We start from the raw sequence: 11,698 nt of genomic DNA, 5'->3' as shown, positions 1-11,698 counted from the left end.
CATCCAGCCTGGGCAGAACAGTCTTTGAGACACTATCTATAATTAACCAGCCAAAGCTGCATTGGAAGAGCAGTTCAAGTGATGGAATACCACTCATGAGCAAATTGTTGAATAAGAGTTTGAGGCTTTTGCATACACACATACAAGCATACGCATACACACAGAGGTACTTATATATGCACACATGAATACACAAATGAAACAACTCTCAGAATATGTAGAAAAGTTAGAAAGCAATAGAAAATATGTCCTGAGTAAAACTAGAATCAAGTGATAAATTTTAATATTAAAAAGTCCTCAAGTGAACTTTCTTCAAAAAAGTTTGAGACTATTAGATAGGTAGGGATCAGAGATAATAAGAAAGTCAAGTAATCATTATTAAAGGGATCGGATCCATGAAGGAATGAATCAGAGACCCCTGCATGTGCATCTGAAAATGTTCATATCCTGTGTCAAATGTTAGTACATCTTTCAAAATTGTACATAAACAGTCTGAGCAGTCAATGGATAAGATCATCAGAGAAGTTCAGAATTGCTAGTGTGTTTCTAGATTAAATAAACCAACAAACTATGGCAGGGCAATGTGATACAAGCCTGGAATTCTAACACTCAGACTAAGACAGGAGATTAGAGAGTGGAATTACATAGTGATACCTTCCCTGGACCAGGTAGTATAATTTTGTCTCAATAAAACAAACCAAGTTACAAGAAAGGAATACAAAGTTCGAAGTTTGGGCTAATTTTGTCATTATGTTTTGAGAAGTCAAGTTTCCTATTGAAATGCAACTGATATATAATCCTCAGTTGTGTTTTAAATGCTCTCTTAATTACAGAACCTTCTTAGATGCAAAATAGCTCATGATTCCCATCCAAAATTTGAAAAAGTAAGTAAGTTTCATTCTGTTGGATGCCAAAGAAATGATGAAGGTTTACAAAACTTAAGCCTGGAGAAATAGCACAGTTTGTCTAATGTAGGTCTTTGTGGACCTTGCAAAATTAGAATTTAGATTCAAAATAAATAGTTTGGTTTTATTTGTAATTCCATATTCTATAGGATACTACAAAATTCTTTTTAAGTAGAGGTTTTAACTGACAAATTCACAAATGATTCTGGCATTCTATTTGCCTAGAAATTCTTTCAAGAGAGTTATAATTAGAACTTAGTTAATAGATAATTCCAACAGTTCATGTATAAAATGATAATGTGAATAATCTAGACAGAGTTGCCAACAAATGGATGATATTAATTTATAAATTTAGAAAAAGCATTTTTTGAGGGTTTGGTATAACATGGTATGAAGAGAATAATTGTGTGACATCTTCTTTCTTCTACCTATATGTTACACAGGAAGCAATTTCCTTAATTATGTGCCTCTGTATACAATGAGACAAATGCTAGGTTTGGGTTCACTTTTATTTTATTTTTGTGGGGGGGTCTGGTCGTGAGGCCTGAACTCTGGTCCTGGGTACTGTCCCTCAGCTCTCCAGCTCAAGGGTAGTGCCCTACCACTTGAGCCACAGCGCCACTTCCGGCTATTTTTCTTTTTGCTAATGTGGTGCTGAGGAATCGAACCCAGGCCCTCATGCATGCAAGGCAAGCTCTCTACCACTGAGCCACCTTCTCAGCCCAATTTTTGTTTTTGCTTTATTGGTTTGACCTAGGGGTTGAACTCTGGGCCTGGACACTGTCTCTGAGCTCAAGGCTCCTGCCCTACCATTTCAACCTCAGTGCCACTTGTGTCTGGCTTTTTCTGAGAAGTTTATTGGAGATAAGGTTCTAAGGGACCTTCCTGCCTGGATGGGTTTTGAACCATAATCTTCTGATCTTAGTATCCTGAATATCTATGATAGTTAAAAAAGTATAAATATAAATAATATTTGCAAGTGTTCTGATCTCAAGAATACCACTGGGGGAAAAGTGATGCAACTGAGTTTATTGTGGTGTTCTTTGCAGAATTAGGAGGGCATCACAATACCAGAGGTGTAGTATTTTTTCACAGTAGAGATATGCTATTCATGATGTGAATTAAGGGAATTTTAAGGTGCACCTTTCAAGTTGGAAACTGTTGGGCTAGGATGACTTTATGGCATAAAGCTTGGGATTGCTTACTCTTGAAGACTTATTACAGATGCTTCATAGTTTTATCCTGTAGCAGAATGTGGCTATTTTTCTGTTGACTTCTCAATCTGTAACACCCCATTGGAAACTGCATCTATTGCAGAATTATATAACATGAAAACAAGTACTGTTTTGAATCTCTCAGGTATGGAATGTTTAGAATTTGAAAATGAGTAGTTATTAGTCATAGGAATTTTGAAGAACACATATATTCTGTCCCAACAACTTATTTAATTTTAAAAGTTATGGGTTTCCATAGAATTAAACTGTTTTCGATTTTATGTGTGTGAAAGTGCTAAATTTATTTTTTCCAAAATATGCAAGTATATTGTGAAAATATTGTCTAGTTGGATAACACTCAAGTTGACGACCTTTTGATAAAGAAAGGGTAATTAAGTCAAATTAGACGCAAAATAGTATTGATTTTTAAAATTTTACTACATAAAAAATAATATTAACTATACCAATACAGTGAAATTTTATTTTATGCAGCTTATTTTTTAAATTTAATTTTATTGTCAAAATGATGTACAGTCGGGTTACAGTAATTGTTAGGTAGTGAATACATAACTTTTCAAACTTGTTACCCCCTCCTTCACTTTTCTCACAGTTTTCCTTCACCTCAGTACCCCTCACAAGTTGTAATGTATATTCCCAACATATTGTCTTGTGAGTATTGCTAATGCATTGTTTTGCCCTTTGTCATTTGTGTCACCATTGTGATGTTCCTTTTCCCTTCCCTAATTAAGGTAAATGTATACAAAATACACAATGTACCAAAATCAAATACAGCAAGGGATAAACCAACCGGGGAAAACCAAAGAAAATGGAAATCACATAATACATAAAAAACAACAACCACAAATAAAAATCTCTGATTCCATATCTTGGAGTTCATTTTGTTCAGTATCAGCTTATGTGGTCATATATTTGCATAACGAAGCCACTGGAAAATAATAGTTGCATGGACACTACATCGTGAAAACAACATGTTAACAGTTTTTGATGGTAAAGGTGGAATTAGGATTGATGAATTCGCGATTCTGATAAAGGAATTTCAAAAGAGTTTTAAAATTATGACACGTATATTTTAATTGTTCAAACTTTTTAACAACGTAGCCTATTAAGAACATTTAAAATTGCCTGAGAAAATAGGCTTTCATGCAAAGAAATCCATGGAGACTTAGTGGAGAGGGAGCAATGTGAGTGAAGATGGCTCATTTTCACACTAAACAAACAAACCTCAGAAACCTTGCTGTAAATCCTGTAGCTTCCCTTGAAAATTGTCCTTACCCAGGAAATATATTCACTGTATGAAACAAGGTTATAGTGCAATTTAATTCAAATTTCTTTTAAAAAAGACATCAAAATTTGTGAATTGACCTTTAATTACCAAACAGTAATTCTCTGAAAAAGATAATTTGGGTCAAAATATTTAGGGAGAAAGTGTCCTCCACAATGAAAAAAGGTATTGGGTTTACACTTTTCTGTTTGTAATACTTTCCACAATGTCTTTGCATGTGAAGCACTGAAACACAGAAAAAAAATCTGATTGGATACTTCAAACCAGTGATTTCACATTTCTAAATGGCTCACAAATATAATATCCTTATTAACATGAGATAGCTTATTGCATAAGCTATCTCAAAAAGTTTTGGGTTCAGAAAAAAATTGAGCACATGGAAAAGGTCAGAAATCAGTGTTCTTAGAAGCCCTAGCTAAGCAAATTGGCTTCAGCAGTGGAGGGAGGCCAAAATTTTTGACATAGATTGTAATATTTTTGCTACCTAAAGTGATTTTACAGAGCTTATTTGGCTCACTACAATGCAGAACTGATTGAATGAAAACATGAAAATAAATCCCACATCCAAAGGAGGCAACTTCAAAGAGTTTTAAAGGAGAAACCATGGAGATGTAGCAGTGGGGGAGGCCTTATAGTCCTTCAGCTTCTCTAGACTTGAAGTCAAGAAGCTGTGATTAATTGGAAATCAGGCAAGAGCTAAGAGGAGGACATAGAAGGAGAACATAGAAGCATTGTCCTTTGTAACAGACACTGTTATCCAAGGTATGGGTGATTTAACTTTATTCTCTTCCATACATCTTGTTGAGCAAATGCAAGACTAAGGGAAAAATAATCTATTGAAATAATTTTGCAAAGAATAACTTCACTGTTCCTGATATGGTATCTAAGGAGAGTCTTAAGAGAAGATAAAAGTGGAGTATTCTGCGGTTTCCTCTAAGCATCTTGTTAGCAAAATATATCTTTGAGGTTAGAAGTGATTGAACCAAAAAGTGGTGGAGTACTTATGTTTGTTAGCACTTTAGACACAAGAAGACTTTCTTTTTTTTCTTTTTTCTTTTCGGGGGGGTCTGTTCGTGGGACCTGAACTCTGGGCTTGGGCGCTGTCCCTCAGCTCTTCAGCTCAAGGCTAGTGCTCTACCACTTGAGCCACAGCGCCACTTTCAGCTTTTTTCTTTTTGCTTATGTGGTGCTGAGGAATCAAACTCAGGGCCTCAGGCATGCAAGGCAAGCGCTCCACCACTGAGCCACCTTCCCAGCCCGACACAAGAAGACTTTCAAGGTAAAAGAAAAAAGAAAAATGGATATCCAAATATTTGTGATCACAGTTTCTTGGACTGGTTTTTTTGGAGACAAAGTTTTACATTAGAGTTTGTCCTGATTAACATCAATGTTGGGTTTTTATGGCAACCAAATGCAGGTGTGAAGTTTAATGGTCTCCCTTGAACAAGTAAACAGCATGATAAAAAATGGCAAATAATATTTAGTGAATTACTTTCACCAATTACTTTTCCAGAACAAAGAAGGAAATATATTACTCAAAATCAATTGACTTAAAAGTATGAAGAAAGAGTAGTGAAGAGAGATGAAAGAAAAGTTAGAGGATTGTTTTCTCTCCAGCAGAGTAATGGGTTCTTGATATTTTTCTCTTCCATTCTATCTTCACAAGATATCAAGTGTGTCTCAGGACTGGAGTATCCAGTTCAGTCAGAGAGAACTCACAGAAGGAAGATAACATTTGAAGCAGATATAGTTGATTTATAACCTGAAACAATCTATATAAATCTGTTCAAATTTCTCCCCTACCTCAAATGCCCTCTTTTAATAGTTTTGTTTGCTTTTCCCAAGACTGCCCTTCATTAACTGCTTAAAATTTTGAGAGGTCATATTCATAATTTCTAGAGATTGCTGTTTGGTTGTAATTTTTGTGTGTTTTTTCACTGAATTTCAAAAGGTTGTGCAAGTGTGTTACAATTAAATATGTCCATCTAATTGTCCAATGCTCCTGGATCAGATTCACTCCTTCCATCATTGTCAACCAACTCCTTCTCCAAGATTTATTTCAGATTAACCACTTTCTTTATCACATGTGTACATTGATATTCTAGCTGAACTTGCCCCTTGTTCTATTTTTCATTCATTCTATGTATTTACTATTATTCCATTCTGGTTTCAACTTCCTGATAGTCATTCTGTTAAACTGTCTGTTAAAAGTTTGAAAGGTTTATATACATTCCATGGAGTTTCAATCCTGCATATACTTGAACTTATGTCAGCTTATATTTCCATAATTCATTCATCTGCAATAATAATTTGCAAGACTGGAGGTGTGAAGCACCTAGACATGATTTAATTCTCATCCATTTGGAAGATTAATCTTTAGTCAACAAGAAAGTTTAAAAATGGTTTAGAATGTATTCTAAACTACCAATTTTTATAAATGGATTTGTACAATGGTGTGTGATCATTTAATTTTACATGGGATAATATTTTCTACTACATTTAAGTTTTGAAAAAAGAAAATTAAAATGTACTATAATAGAGGAATATGATAGAAATAGAAGACAGATTTTATGTTTGTCATATCTCTGATGAGTACCCATATTCAAGACTTACTATGTTAGATAAGGAAAACATAAAATAACATATTATAAGGCAACTATTTGTGACTTTTTAAAATGTACCTTATTAAATGATGAAATTTACTTTATTAGCTAACGTTTGGGTTTGAAATATGGGAGGCTGATATATTTAACAAATTTTGGAAGGCATCTAATGACCAACACAAATGGTGGGTGGCACTATTTCTACAGTTTAATGAATGGTTGAACCTGATTGGCATTAGTGCTGGGTAAACAAATCAACTCTATTGTAACTCTATTGCCACTAAGTATCATCTATTTGTCAAATGTTATTTTGGTGAATGTGAATTTTTTTTAGAAGGTCGTGGGGCTTGAACTCTGGGCTTGGGCACTGTCCCTGCACTCTTGAGCTCAAGGCGAACACTCTACCACTTGAGCCACAGTGCCACTTCTGATATTCGAGTGGTTTATTGGAGATAAGAGTCTAACGGACTTTCCTGCCCGGGCTGGCTTTGAACCGTGATCCTCAGATCTCAGCCTCGTGAGTATTTAGGATTACATGCGTGAGCCACTAGCGCCTGGTTTGCGAATTTGATTTTTCAAAGATTATTTGAAAAAGAATACAGTGGGGGCTGGGAAGATGGCTCAGTGTTAGAGCACTTGCCTTGCATGCCTGAGGCCCTGGGTTCGATTCCTCAGCACCACATAAGCAAAATGAAAAAAAGCCGGAAGTGGTGCTGTGGCTCAAGTGGTAGAGCTCTAGCCTTGAGCTGAAGAGCTGAGGGACAGCGCCCAGGCCCAGAGTTCAGGCCCCACAACCAGATCCCCCCCCCCCAAAAAAAAAAAAAGAAATGTAAAAAAAAAAAAGAGAAAGAATACACTTTCAGGAGATTAAATATTTTGAGAATGACAACATTTTTATACCACAGAATCAAGTTTTACTGAAGTACCAGTGTTTTTTTTAATTGTGAAAATACTGTTCAGAGGGGTTAAAATTACATGGGCAAGGTAATGAGTACATTTCTTATCAAGCATTGTTGCCTCCTCCTTTGTTTCCCCTTCCCATCCCTTGGCATCCTCCCCCTGCCCCCCGACCCGATCCTCCCCCCCTTCCCCCCCCCCCCCCCGCCCCCAGCACCAAAGTTGTAAAGTTTGTTTTCGACATGACAACTTGTACATCTCACGGTGTTATTAAGCACTAAGGATCTTCTCAATTCATGTTTTTTTCTGAATTACATTTGACTTCTAAGTCAAGTTTTCCTGGCCTTAATAGACCAATTGTGGATCTATCCTTCCAGGAGCTATTTTGCTGGCCCACTTATGCTGGACTGAAATCTTTCATTAATCATTAGGGGAGGGGTATTAAAAATAATCTTGTGACACTTTGTGATTTTGTTATCTCATATGGGCTGGTCATCTGTAAATTGAAAGTTTGAATTGCAGTACTTTCTCTTAGATTTTGTGATCTCATCCTTCATTTTAAGTTGACTTGAATTTCACTATTGCTTACTGCTAATTCCTGTTTCTCAAGGAATTGGGGCCCTGAAATATTATAGGAAATGAGAAATTGACATGACTCTTCAATTACTTTCTGTTGGCATGTTGCCTGGGCCTAGTTGAGAAGTCTTGACCCTGTTATCTGATGATGCAGGTAACTGGGACATAGGATCCTAGGACCCATACATCTTGCAGAAGAATAATATCTTTTATACATCATATCAGAAAAATTTGGGTATAATCAATAGGAATGCTTCAGAAATATGGAGAAAAACATTTTGGAACCAGTGAGTTAAAACAATAAACAGAGCAGCAGAGTAAAATCCCTTATAGATTAGAGGAAAACAACATTTTTTTCCATGTGAATTCAGAAGAACAAGAACACTTAGAAGGTATCACAGGTTTATAGTGAAGACATTACATTGATACTTTTTACATTCTAGTATGTATTCTAAACCTAATTATTTATATTCCAATTCTCTTTATTGGAATAAATAATTATCAATTTATTTGTCAAATTATCAATTAATTCTACTAAGTTTCACTGTGTGAAATATGAAATCAGCACATATAAATATAAAATATATAACTATATGTAATATAATAAAAAGGGCACATGTTTTGCATTGTTCTGTTGTGGTTAGGGTATCAAAGACAACTCTGTTTTAAAGTATTATTGCATTATCTGTACCTCAGTGTTAGGTAGAGTTAGACCTAAAGCTTTACCATTTGTAGATTTAAAGCCTGGAGGCAAGAGGAAACACTGTGATTAAAACATTACCAATTTAAGGCCTAATAATGAGGAGAAACATGGACTTCTCCTGGAGCTATGGAAATATTTGGTGATAGAAAGGAAGTAGTGTAAGTTCCTGCCTGGTTGGAAGGTACACAGGCCAGACATCAGGAAATCACGCATATGAAGAATTTTTTCACCTTGGCGTTAGCTACTTTTGAAATGGTAGGTATAATAAACACTTAAATTTTGATAAAATACCTTCTAGTCTGAACAGTTCTGTCTGAACTGTTCATCTCTCTATGATCCCTTGTAACTAAGATTAGTTTTGTTCTAGTAAGACAAACTATGCTGTCAGGGTAGGATATTCTGGTTGGTATGTTCCTACGTGGAAGAAGGATAAAGGGTAGACATTTGTGCCAGTAAGACCTCATTTGGGAAAATTTCAGCTGCAGAAGTTTAGAAGTAGCTCTTAAGCAAGGCTTACTTTGAATCTATTAGCTCCACAAAGCTAACTCATTCACGTAAATAAGTACTTGAAAAAGTCATCACCTTAGGACCTAGCTATAAGTGCTTCAAAGTATGATCAAATCTAAAATGAAAAAGACTTAAAATTGTCATTGACAAAAAATGCAAATGTGAGCAATCGACCGAACAATATAATTTTTTTCCCACTATACACATTATTTTAGGGAAATAAGATCAATAGTATTGTTAGGAACAATAACGTTTCCTTGCTACAAATAGGCACCCAAGGATATAAGCCTATATAAAGATTGCATCATTAACTACTTAAATTTAGAGGATACTACATGCTTCAGCAGCACGTATACCCAAATTACAACAATACAGAGATTAACATGACACTTGCACAAGGATAATATGAAAATTCGTGAAGTATTCCATATTTTTCATTCTTCAGTTGCAGAAATGAAAAACAGTTATTTAAAAGTTGATTACAAAATTACAAGTGTAACAATATATGCAAGTGTTAGAATTAAACATTAGTTTGACATCAGTGTATTAAATCTTCACCTTAGAAAGGCCTTTACATGGAATAACCTTTACAAAACTTTTGAAATTAGTTAACATTGTCATTTTATCCAAAAAAAATATACTACTATAAGAACCTAGAAAAAGGGGCTGGGAAGGTGGCTCAGTGGTAGACCGCTTGCCTTGCATGCTTGAGGCCCTAGGTTCGATTCCTCAGCACCACATAAGCAAAAAGAAAAAAAAAAACGGAAGTGGTGCTGTGGCTCAAGTTGTAGAGCGCTAGCCTTGATCTGAAGAGCTGAGGGACAGCGTCCAGGCCCAGAGTTCAGGCCCACGACTGGACCAAAAAAAAAAAAAAAAAAGAACCTAGAAAAAAAATAATCTTAAATTTTCTATATGAAATACAATCTGAAAGGACACATTTATTAATGAATATATATATTATAAAACAATGTTGAATGTAAAGTATATCTAGGAAAGAATGAAATAGATTATGGATATTATGCAAACACAGAATATAGAATATTTTAAAATATACTTTTTTCAGACAAGAAGCAGAAATATCTTTAGTTTCTGTACTACTCATTTCAACAGATAAGATCAAATTATTTCTGATTAAAAAATCACAAACTGCAGAAATCATTGTAGATGTACACAAACAACTCAAATACATTTGACATCAAAGTCAGGCAATTCACTTGGAAAAATTCCACGGAATTTTTACAGTAAGATATTGCTGTTATTTGAATTCTGAAAATATTTTGTATGGACACAAAGAGTGGACTGGCATTTTGATGTTTAAGAAACGTAACTGATATCTTAGCTATGCTAAATAATGCTGCAATAAACATAGTTGTTTTGGTAGCTTTTGTATGGTCTTGTTTGATGCCCCTAAGTAGATGAATGGATTAAGAAAATAGAATTCTATGGAATGGAATTTTATTCCTCCCTCAGAAAGAATGTCAGTGCCCCATTTGTTAGGAAATGGTAAGACTTGGAAAAAATTATATTGAAGTAAGCCAGGCCCCAAGAAACATAGATCCCATAGTTTCCCTTATTTGTAACTAGTATATGTCTGAGACAAGCAGAAATGGTCAGATAAGTTGATGTTAGGTGAAATGAACCCCAAGATAAGGATTCAAATGTATTTTTTTCTTTCTTGTGATTGTTTCTAACATATTTATAAGATGATTTCTTTGTTGCTTTGTATGTCCCTCTCCCACCGTATAATCCCTGCTTTCATTGTATTTGATGTTGGTATGATTTGTGGAGGGGAAGGGAAAAAACAAATTGTTTAAATAGGGATACAGGTTGACCCATTGCAACAATGAGATGTACAAGACGTCATGTAGAAAAACGAACTTTACGACTTTGGCCGGGGAGGAGGAGTAATGAGGGGGGAGGGGAGTGGGGGGAGATGAGAAGGTATGGGAAGGGGAAATAAAGGAGGAGGCAACAATGCTTGATAAGAAATGTATTCATTACCTTGCCCATGTAATTTTAACCCCTCTGTATGGTGATTTCACAATAAAATAATAAAACTCAACAAAAAAAAAAAAAGAAAAAAAAGAGAAAAGAAACAACCAAACCATTACAACTGAATAGAACAATTTGTACAGCCTTCCACAACTTCAAAGAGGTAGTAATACATACTTATCCTTTTGGTAATATCAAAGGCAGTTTCTTCCAAGTTGTTCTTCAGACCTGGTTTGATATAATGGTTCAACAGAAGGCGATCCAGTGTATCTTTGCTATCTATATTCCCAGCAGCAAGATGCAAGGGAGTCAAGAGGCATTTAGTTTGGGCATTGGTATCTGCATCATGATGAAGTAAGAAAGACGCCACACTGGTATTATTTCACGAGTAACCACTGCGCAGGGGTGTCTAGCCATTAACAATTATTGCATGAATATCTGCTGCTTGAGGCACCAACTCATGGACAATATCTAAGTGTCCACTGTAGGCTTCCCGATGAAGAGGGGTATATTCATTGTCATCCCTAGTATTCACATGAGTGGCCTTTATGGAAAGTAGTCACCACACTCTAGTAAGCCGATTATTTTCAGCAGCCCAAAGAAGAAATTTGCTTGGATCCTACTCCATTTTTTTTTTCTTGCAATTGATACGATTCCTCACTTTTTCATTTTGTTCCTTATCTTCATCAGAATTGCCTAACTAGAGACTTTCAGTGCCAGTGAGAATAAGGTGTCCCTGTATTTCCCCAATAGTTTATAATGGTTGAACTTGTGAGAAAAATACAGTGAATTTTCTGCATCTGTTTATTTTCATGATGATTTATTTTCTCTTTTTCCATTTTTATTATTCCAAGTCATTCTAACTGGAAAGTAGGTAATTGATGGAGAGCAGAGGAAAGATGTTCCTCCGTATTCAAAGGTACAGACTGAAAATGAAGATCAGTGTTGTTTTTATGTGCAGCTTCTTCTAGGAATGAGAAAATAGAAAGTGGCTCAGT

The 11,698-nt window shown here is 35.4% G+C and overlaps 1 pseudogene; it reads left to right on the top strand.

The window, feature by feature from the left end:
- Positions 1-9,043: 9,043 nt before the first annotated feature.
- Positions 9,044-9,143, top strand: LOC122100640 (annotated as a pseudogene).
- The last annotated feature ends 2,555 nt before the right edge of the window (positions 9,144-11,698 follow it).

Source organism: Dipodomys spectabilis, unplaced genomic scaffold, assembly GCF_019054845.1.
Source record: "Dipodomys spectabilis isolate Male_0828 unplaced genomic scaffold, ASM1905484v1 ptg000591l, whole genome shotgun sequence".
NCBI lineage: Eukaryota > Metazoa > Chordata > Mammalia > Rodentia > Heteromyidae > Dipodomys > Dipodomys spectabilis.
The sequence above is the reverse complement of the archived record's forward strand: the minus strand, read 5'-3'. Positions and strand labels throughout refer to the sequence as shown.